Here is a 10,758-nt window from a genome sequence, read left to right on the forward strand (position 1 = left end):
GAAGAGTTCCATATGTTACCTAGCAACATCAGAAGAGTTCCATATGTTACCTAGCAACATCAGAAGAGTTCCATATGTTACTTAGCAACACCAGAAGAGTTCTATATGTTACCTAGCAACCCCAGAAGAGTTCCATATGTTACCTAGCAACACTAGAAGAGTTCCATACACTACCTAGCAACACCAGAAGAGTTCCATACATTACCTAGCAACCCCAGCAGAGTTCGACCCATCGCCTATCAACCCAAGCTGAACTCCAGCACTTTTGTTGGCTGCTGGAAAAGACAAGTATTTTTTGTTTTGACTTACCATCCAGAAACCACATGCTACATTCTTTTTAGTTGTGCAGGAGGTTCTACTTCTGCTTTTCAAAGATGTACGGTTGTATAATTTTTCATTTGTTTGCAGCTGTTTTCACAGTCGAATGTAAATGTCGAGTTGGGGGCATGGCCAGCAGCATCTTATTTAGCTTTAAAGTGACAAGACGCCCTAAACCAGCTCAAAATAGGGACAACTGAGCAGACTAAAATCTCATTATCTAAGAATTATTTTGTGCAAAAATGCAAAGAACATGTTTCTTTCATAGCCCATCAACTTATGGTAACCTGTGCGAGGAAGAATAATAAGTCAACTTTAAATGTTCTCCTCTTGTAAATAATCTGTCCCACTGCGGATTTTCAACTTTCAGGTAGTTTGGAAATGACCTCATAAGCACTGACAGATTAATGGGCTTCTCTAAAGCCATTGCTTTGTCTTTCTGCTTTGGTGTTGTGCAATCAAAACACTGCTGCTTTAATAGACAAGATAAAATATCAAGAGTACTAGGGGACTTTTAAAATAAAATAGTTAATCCTTGAATTAATCCTGGACCCTCCACCAGGCTGCCTCTTGGTGCATCTGTTTCGCTGGTGTTTGGCATGAAAACATTTCACAGCAGGTATCTGGAGGCCTCTTAACCTCTCCTTCCTTCCACAGGCCTGTTTAACTCCTCAGTTGTCATTTGTTCCACATCCTAGTCATATAAACTCCCATCACACTGGGATCTGTAGGAAAATAAACAGCCGAGCAGGGAAGCAGCCGCGCTGACGTCAAGGAAGAGGATGAAATCTGATCAAAAACACGGAGAACGGCGCAGGGCAGGCTCTGATATGATGGACAGAGGGAATTATACTGGTGGAAACCCAAAGTTGAAAGATCAGAGATTGCCACACTCTAGATTAGATTAGGAGCTCTCAGCTGGGGGTTTCTCCAAGGTGCGACTGTGTGTTTGAATGCAACCCCGCTGACGTCAGGGAGAGGATCTAATCAAAGTCAGCTGTAGTGGATAAAGTCCTGACATTTATTCAGGAACAGCAGGGAAACGCTTCCTAGCTAAATCTGGGCTGAGACTGATGGAGGAATATTTATCCAGTAAATGAACATGAATCCAATCAGGACATTCCCCGCCGTGCAGTGAGAGATAGTATGATTTTACCCAGATGTTTGACTCTTCAACACTCGGTCTGTGGTGCTGATAGGAGGCGGGGGTCGGACTGACGGATTGGTCGCTTGTTGGGATCTGATTGGAGGCCGGTGGTTATCTCACCGACCTGCTAGCAGCAGCAGAATCCCTGAAACGCTCCACAGATCATGCAGACTGGAGCAACACAGAGATAAAACACCAATATCTTGATTTTACTGGTTACCGCACTGCAAAAACACTAAATTATACCCAATATTGTTCATATAGTACACTTCAACTTATAAAACTTCAGCAGGATATGGAACTTGTTGTAAGTCAGTAATTCCTTAATTTTGATGAAAATGTGCCAGTTATAAATGGACCAATTTACCTTTTTCACTTCCAATACCGAAATCCGAGGTTTAGAATCAGCCGATACAGAAAAACAGATGAATTGATTTGAAACATTTAAAGTTAAACAGACGTGAAAGTGCTGAATTACACTTTTTTTTTGGTAACTCTGCACCAGTGCAGCACATCAATAAATACACGAATAAATACACCAAGCTTGGTAAAACATGTAAAAACAACTTTAACTTGTTCAGTCAGAGCAATTAGGAGTAAAACAGGCACCGCAAAATAAATAGTAAAGAAACTGAAAACTGGCAAAAATAATATTGATGACTGATTCTTGTGGAAGTTTGACTTCTAACACAACATTTTTCAGATGTTGTAAGTTAATGTATCTGCCTATTAAACATTTTCTTCAATATTAAAGGAGTTATTTTGTCAAAAGAAGCCTCTAAATCCTGCTGAAAAGTTACTTTTAACCTGGCTTGTCTTATTTCCAGATATTTGCACTGGAAACTGGACCAAAATTCCTTGGTAAGACTTTGTGTTTTTACAGTGTATGCTGTCTTAAATTGGCTCCTGCTTATGTTATACAACAAAACATCTGTCTTCGAAGAGAGACCGACCAGCCAAGAGTCAAACTCCCTAACGTCAGTCTGAACCCCCTAAAACAAATCTGCAAACATCAAACGACACCCTGTGTTGACGGAGCTCACTCCCTTTACCCTGAGCTTCACCCTTGACCCGGCCCAAAACGCCCCAACAGCAAACACTTGAAGGCTTCACCCTTGACCTCAGACCCACAGCGCAACCTTTCTCTCTGGTTCTTCCATAATCTGAACCAAACAGCTGCAGGCGGGCAGAAATATCTGCAAAAATACAAAATCTTACGTTGTGTTTTTGTCGAGTTCCTATAGTGGAAATGTGTTAAAATTACAGAAAAATAACTTTTCAGTGATACATAGGAGCTTGTTTTAAGTCAACAAGTCTTGATTATTAATTTAAAATACCATACTACTTAAAGTGGCAGATTTTTAAGATTTTGTTTTTGCAATGATAAATTCAGCCAGTTAAACAAAGTAATTTGTGAGTTTAATATGTACACTAAAGAAAGTCTCTAATTTACGGTAAAATATGTATTTATACAGTAAAATACCACAGTTGCCAGAACTTTAGTTTCTTTTTTACAGTGTAGGTGTATCATCACATTTAAAGATTATTCCATTAAAAGACGAAAATAAAATACAAACTGCCTCCTAATATATATATATATATATATATATATATATATATATATATATATATATATATATGCATCTGTTTATTAAAAAATCCCTTTAATTATATAATCTAAAACAATAAAACAGTGTTACACTGCCTGCCATGTTCTCTTTTGTTTACATGTGAGAATAAAGCTCTGTTTTAATAAAAAGCCTGGAGTCGATGACTTTTCAAGATGGATGCCATCATAGGAACCACATGTGGCTGGAAGTGGAGGGATGTCACGGCCTGTCCTCTCAGTTTACCTCAGACATTCTTCGCTTCAACTGATTCCCTTAATGTCCAAACCAGAGTCACAGAAAATCACGAGCAAAGTCGCAAAATGGAAGGCTATTAAATATCCTGATGGATGTGATCGGGACAGATTTTTGTAAGAATCAGGATAGAAAGAAAGTACACACGTTTTTGGGTTTTGTGCAGCAACATTCAGTGTTTAAGAGCTAAAAACAGCTTGGCTAACCCAATTACAGGCTCTTGTTTTACTTTTTTGCTGAGTCAGCACACAGATTCAGTTATTCTTTAAAAAATTATAGTTTATGTCAACATGTTCATTTTAAACTGCAAATGAATGAAATAAAAAAACAAGTAATTAATAAATGATTACACTGGAAACAACTGATCAGGCCTGAAATCTGGGATCGATTCTGATCTGAACGTTCAGAGACGCATAAAGACGATTACAAAGTCGGTCTTCTATCTCCTGAAGAACATTTCCAAGGTTAGAGAAACAATGTCTTAGCAAGTTCTAGAAAAAACTGATCCATGCTTTTATCTTTAGTTGAACTGATTACAGCAACAGCGTCTTCACAAGTCTGCATAAAATAAAAAATAAAAAAAATCAATCCTCCAGCTGCAGCTGATCCAGAACGCTCAAGGTCAGGTTGGGTTGCTAGGCAACGACTGGGTTCCGCTGGGGTTGCTAGGTAACGGTGAAAATCAGTCCCTGATTTTTGACATTACATTCAGGAGGTTTTTGAAACAGCTCACTTCCCAGACACCAAAAAAACATTAATTGGTAACACTTTATTTGAAGGGGGTTGAATAAGACTGTCATGACACAGTCATAAACATGACATAACATGTCATGAACATGAATAAGTCTTCATGAATATTTATGACTGTTGTCATAAAGCATCATGCGGTAAATTATGACACTTTTAATACAAAGTTGACATTATTCAAAATGTCTTTGTTATGACAACCTGACATTAAACAAGAAATCATTACTGATATAAATTTGTTATAAAAGTATTACTGATTTCACTTTAAAAATGAGGTAACTTTATGTTATTAAAGGTAAAGTTTAAACAGTAATGGTTTCCTGGTTAATGTCAAGCTGTCATAACAAAGACATTTTGAATAATGTCAACTTTGTATTAAAAGTGTCATAATTTACCGAATGACGCTTTATGACAACAGTCATAAATATTCATGAAGGCTTATTCATGTTCATGACAGGTGTTATGTTTATGACAGTGTCATGACAGTCTTATTCAACCCCCTTCAAATAAAGTGTTACCCATTAATTTATTCCCAAAAACCTTCTGTTTTTTTTTTCTCTTTTTATTCCTCGAACGGGCAGAAAACCAAATGGAAAAACAAAAAACATGCAAAATATGATTTTTTTTTTAAAACAGCGGCAGCTGAACTCATCACACCCAAGACACCCAAGATGAACATACTCTGTCATTCGCTCCTACAGAAAACCATTTTTCAGCAGCAGATGCAGAAACACTCTATAATTTGCTTTACTTAAATGTCACTAATCTTGGTAAATATGACTCTCCGTGACACAAACAATAGCTTTGCAACCACTGTGCACTGGTCTATATGGAGCTTCTGAATCAAACAGAGTGCATGTTCGTGCATTTGTTTGTCCCTGCAATGCAAAAACATCCATAAATAATGATCTCATGAGAAGAAATCATAAGAAGAAGAATGAGAAAAAGTTAAATTTACCAAATAATGGGCAGACTGTCAGATTCTGTCAGTAAGTGTTGTTTTTCACTGGAAGTTGGTCTGTTTCTGTCGCTCAGTAGTTTGGTTAGGTTTACTTGTGAAGGCCTGTGATCACACAGCCTTAAAGACTGTGATTAGGAGGAAATCTCCAAGCACAAAAACACACTGAATCACACTCAGCACCACAGCAGACACCAAATGCGGGCCAACCTGCAGGAATCGCTAAACCAGCCGTTTGCTGTGCTTACATGCACATGTTTGCACAAACAGGAACAAGGCACTGGAAACACACACTTGTTTTTACGCTCAAACCGTGAAATGACATGTCTCTGGTTGCTCTCTAATTTCCAACCTTGCGATCCAATTTGCGATGAAGGATGGCTCATCCCGCCACGGGGATCCTCATCCCAACAAGCTCATTCCTGACCGGCTGCGTCATGAACTCCAGCTGAGCGGGGTTGAACCTGAAATAGGAATGCGAGTCTCATTCCCAAAAAATGCTACAAAAAGCTGTGTACACGGTCAGCATACCGACTTTTTTAAGATGTCAAGTTAAAGCAAAATATCAAAAGAGAGTCTGAGCAATTAATATTAATGACACGTATTTTTGGTCTAGTTTCTACTGTAAATATCTCAATACGGCTAAAATAAAACAAAACTAACTTACAAGTAACTTTTCACCAAAATATAAGAGTCTTAAAGCCAATAATTCCTTAATGTTAATAAAAAAGTGGTAGTTTCATTTGGAGATAATTTTATAAGTTTTGTTGTAAGTGAAATAATCTGCCAGTGGAACAAGAACGTAGAAATTATTTACTTAAAACAAGCTCCTTTAGTTACTTCTCAGTTGCTTTTGTCTTATTTCACGTGCAATACAAAATATTAATATTTTGTTTTTTGCAGTGTAAGAACTATGGATCTATCCATTTTATCTCTGGCGTAGTCTTGGTCAAGTTGGCTAAAATATTGGATTATTTTTCAGTTTTTTGTTTTTCCGTTTTCTTTCAGGAAGTGGCAGCAGGATGAAGTTTTTTAATTACTTATTGCATGAATAAATTTATTCACGTGTGATTTTAATTGTTTATTTATTAGAAACACTGCAATTAAAAAATTGTGCGTTTTCAATGTTAGCTAAATATCAACAATATCAACAAAGTTTTGCTCCCATTTGTGATGGAAGTAGCTTTTCAAGCTGTTGAATTTTTAGACCATACGATCTGAGCTGTGCGTTTTTGAATTATGACACTGTTGTAGCTCCATATATGTTGATGGCGATAAAGGTCTCATCTCTATAGCAAAACAAGTTGAAAAACAACAAACTTGGATGTTAAACCGCAGTTTTGTGATGAAAAAGAGATTTAGTATTGACATTTTATAACTGGGGTCTGCAGGGCACCAACATGGCCGACCTTCTGTTCCCATGGACTTTAACTACAGGCTGTGGCAGAAAATGAGCACCTTGAGGCGGCAGCATGGCGACAAGCGCCAGGGAGAGCCGTGATTGGCCGGCTGCTGACGGGTAAGTGTGATGATTGGTGAGGGCCGTCAGTCAGGCTGTAATTTGCAAAGTGGAAATGTAGGTGACTGAGGAATATATGTTTGTTTGAGCTAAGTTAGGTCATGGCAGACATGCTAAATATACGCATGGATCTTAAATACAGCTTTTTCTCTCCCTCGTTTTACCTCACATCTTTCTGTAATCATGACATTTATTCCAGGATTTCTTTCTTAAATCTTGATTTAAATAACAGAACTGTTTATTAGACGCTTTTACCAATAAATCTCTCTTAATATGTTTTTACATTTTTAGATGTATTCATGTCAAATTTTCTTTTCATTATCTGCATTAAATATCAATAATAGTGATACCAAGTTAGTATCAGTATCGACTCAATACTAGTGTGGTAAGATCAATATTTCAGTTTCAGATTCCCTCTTGAAGTTATATTAAATTTTTTGTTGTAGTTTCTCACTTCTTCCTCAAAAAAGTAGCTGAAGGCATCCTCTTTCATTAGCTATTATTATGTTTGCAAGGTTGATGCTGTGTTGATCTGCAGTGAACACATTCAGATACGTAATAACACAGAGTGTGTTGATCTGCCTGTAAACCGAAAAGCTTTAGCAGCAGAAGTAGAGTTCCTTTCTCTGAGAGGAAACAATGATTGGAAAAGAGGAAGTGTCTCTTCATTTCCATTTGCAGCCTGATGATCGCCGTCCAGCTGCAGCGCTAACAGACATGTAGCTACACGCACACACGCACGCATACAGATTCCCACACCTGTTGTTCTGTTGCATCCAGTAGCTTTGATGCTGGGACACTGACGGGTATCATGGTGTCGCAGCAGCGTCTCTGGCCCGGCTGTACATGGCCCGTGGGATCCAGGGTGATTCTCCTTACGCCTGCACAAGGAGGAAAACGATTCCCTGGAGTGAGTGTCCTGCCCCCGGCTCTTCACTCCAGAGGACGCCCCTGCAGTCCTCACCTCTGCTGATCCTCAGGAGAACCAGAACAGAAACAAACCAAATCAGCTCTGCATGTTATCAGTGACCAGCATGCAGCTCAGCTTGTTTTACTCTCAGGATTAGCAGGACTTTTTGGCGCATATGTGCTCAAAGACCCTCGGTTCATATACATGATTTGGCTGAAAGCGGCAAAAAGATTTTTTTCCCATATTTGGAACTTTTTCACATCTTTTCACCCCCAAAATAAACCCAGTTTTAGTTACTTCTAATGGGGTTAAATTGGAAACTTATCTGATTGTTTTCAAACCGTCTACAATCTGAACAATAATAACCAGTACATGTAACTAGTTTGGTAGTAACTAGTTACATGTACTGAATTACATTTACTTCAATAACGTTATTGAAAACATTTAATTTTAGGAGTATTTGTACTTTTTGCTTTTACTTGAGTAATTTTATTATGAAGTATTTCTACTCTTGGCTGAGTAAAATTTCTGGATTTTCTACCCACTTATTGAAAAACAAACATGTTTTAACCAAACATTCATCAGATAGACACAGATGTATTTTTTTTTAAGTTTCATAAGTTTTTATTAAAAGAAACTGATCTGGAAACATTTATTTTACCTGATCTTGTTTCAGTTTACTAATGAACTGCTTGCCTAATCACTTTTTCTGTTTTTACATTACTTTTCAAGGCACAACATATTTTTTCTTTGATTTTATATGAAGAGAATTTTCTATTACCCTGTGTATGAATTATAAACAAACTTTGTTTTCTGTAATCGATCTGTTCTGAAATGTAGCATTTAGCATGCTAACCGCATGTTTATAGTCTGTAACTGAGTTCTTGGGTTTTTTCATGATTTGAACTTTCCTGGTTGGAAGATTGGAAGCTTCCATGAAGTTTTTGTGCTATTTAGTAATCAGTTAAATGTGAATTGCCTCATAACTCTTCCCATGTTGATGGGAAGCAACAATTGCTTGGAGACATTGTTTCTCCAATATCTGCAAGAAGAAGAAAAAAAAATTATAAAAATGTCTTTTATAATTTTTTATTATATATATTTTTTTGTATTAAAATTATTTAAACAAAAAAAATACAAAAAATTTAGAATTTTTATCTTTTATAAAAACAAATTTTTATAATCTTTTTAAAAATAATTTTGTTAAATAAAAGTTTTCAGATTTTTTATAATTTAATTTTAATTTTAAAAAAAAGGCAATTATTTTTTATAAAAATGTCATTAATTTCATGGTTTTATAATTTTTTAAAATAATTTATTTTAAAAAATTTTTATAAAACTTTTTTTTATAAAACAAAATTTTATGAATTTTGTAATTTTCTTTACAATTTAAATTTTTTGGGAAAAAAATAATCTTTTTTCAAAGAAAAATTATAAATTTTTAATAAAAAAATTTCATGATCTTTTAAAATACTAAAATTAATAAAAAATAGCTCAGAAATGTATTTGTATTTCAGGCACCATCCAGTAAAACACAGCTAAACCTGTTGGCCTCATTCAGCCGAGTCGATATTGTAGCGTTCGCTGCCTTAGCGTCACTTAACATGTTCTGAGTAAAAACGTGGCGGCTCACACACACAGACATGCAAAGGTAATTCAGGAACATCAGCATGCCTGAACATAACCAGATTTATGACTTGTGTGGTTCAGAAAGAGTGAAACTGAATTCGTCTGACGAAGCCGCATTGCAGAAGAAACAGAGCGACACGAAGGGGCAAAAGAGACAGAAGGTGAAACTAAGATTTTAAAAAACGAGCCTGTATATGTGGGTTTGTGGTTTCAGCAACAGTCAAAACCAATGTATGTTTCATATGAGAGAGGAAAGGCCATGAAGGGAAACCGACAGAGAGAGATGAGGAGGAAACAGAAAGAGCATGAAGTGGACAGTAGAGCAAACAGAGCAGCCATTGTCTCCTGGCCTGGTTAACATTTTAATTACGGAGCAAAATCCAGAGTCCTGCACAAAGGCGCCATGATTAACGATCCTCGATGCTCTGGGACAACGCAGCAGCCCGGGCTGGGCTGTAAATACTTACATTTACTCATTTAGCTGAGTAACGTTTTAGAAAAAAATACTTTTAGGAGTATTTTTACTTTTACTTGAGTAAAATTTCTGTATTGAACATATTTTAACCAAAAATTCACCAGACACAGACTCATACTTGAAGTTTCTGTAATAATTTTCTGAGTTTTATTTTTAAAGAAACTTATTTTTGAAAAATTTTATTTTGTATAATTTTATTATTTTTGTTATGAATTATCGTAATTTTGTCCTTAAAATACAAATATTTCCTCTTAATTTTATATTTTAGTCCATCTGATGATGTAATTTTTAAATAAATTGATAATTTGATCAGTTACTCCGTACTTGAGTAGACGTTTAACCAAATACTTTTCTACTTTTGGGTAGCTACGTTTTATTTTTCCTCGAGTAAAAATATGTTGAAGTATTTCTACTCTTAAATCTTTGGTTGCATTACTCACCTCTAACTGCTGGTAGCTGGACACATATGGAGACCTGATGAGGACAGGAGGGACATTCATTCACACAGATGTCCACAAGGAAGAAGATATAAATCATTTTTTCTTCTCTAGGTTACGGCAGACGTTCAAACAACCTGAAAGCAGCTAAGCAGTTAAGAAACGGCCAGACTGCAACTGACTAAGCTGATTATGAGTAAACTGTGTTTCTATCTGCATAAAAACCAAAGGAAAGTTATGATTGTTTCAGGAAAGTTTCCAGAACTGTTACTGTGCTGCAAGACTTTGTTTAAAACCAAGAGTGGAGGCCTGTTAAAATAACACACCCAAATATAATTTAGTTTTTCTGTATTTCAATAATCTTGGTATTAAAAGAAAGCCAACGCATGAACCAAGTGTAAGTATCACAGCAGATTGTATAGTTTATAACTCAAGCTACAAACTTTTGGAATACCATAGATCCGCCAGTGGACATTATCTGTGCAAAGATTACAAAGGTTTTAGTAAAAATATACGCAAGGTACTTTACCTTTGGCACAGACTGGTGAAAAACTGGAGGTTTCTTGTCTTTTTGCTTACTAAAAGTTTAAAATTGGTTGTTTTTAATCTTTATGAAAACCCAAATTTTTGTGTAGTTATAATAAAGCATTAAGAAATTCACATATTTGACTCCAAATGAAGTGTATTTTTTGGAAATCCAGTGTAAAAAAAAAAAGAAAAAGAAAGAAAGAACTACAAATTTAGGCCCAATTTAAT

General features: G+C 36.0%; 1 long non-coding RNA gene across 2 annotated transcripts in view; it reads right to left on the minus strand.

Moving 5' to 3' along the window:
- LOC106958948 (uncharacterized) overlaps positions 1–10,065 on the minus strand; it is a 19,897-nt gene extending 9,832 nt beyond the window's left edge. The window contains exons 1-2 of one of the 2 annotated variants that reach the window (XR_001427259.1): positions 10,006–10,065; positions 7,311–7,526 (exon numbers count right to left, since the gene is read on the minus strand). This is a non-coding gene — a long non-coding RNA (uncharacterized LOC106958948). The remainder of the gene's footprint in view (positions 1–7,310; positions 7,527–10,005) is intronic. The other variant, XR_001427258.1, reaches the window with a different exon arrangement.
- Positions 10,066–10,758: the final 693 nt, after the last annotated feature.

The sequence above is a fragment of the Poecilia latipinna genome, unplaced genomic scaffold (assembly GCF_001443285.1).
Source record: "Poecilia latipinna isolate Pla-1442-1.1 unplaced genomic scaffold, P_latipinna-1.0 Scaffold1033, whole genome shotgun sequence".
Taxonomy (NCBI): Eukaryota; Metazoa; Chordata; class Actinopteri; order Cyprinodontiformes; family Poeciliidae; genus Poecilia; species Poecilia latipinna.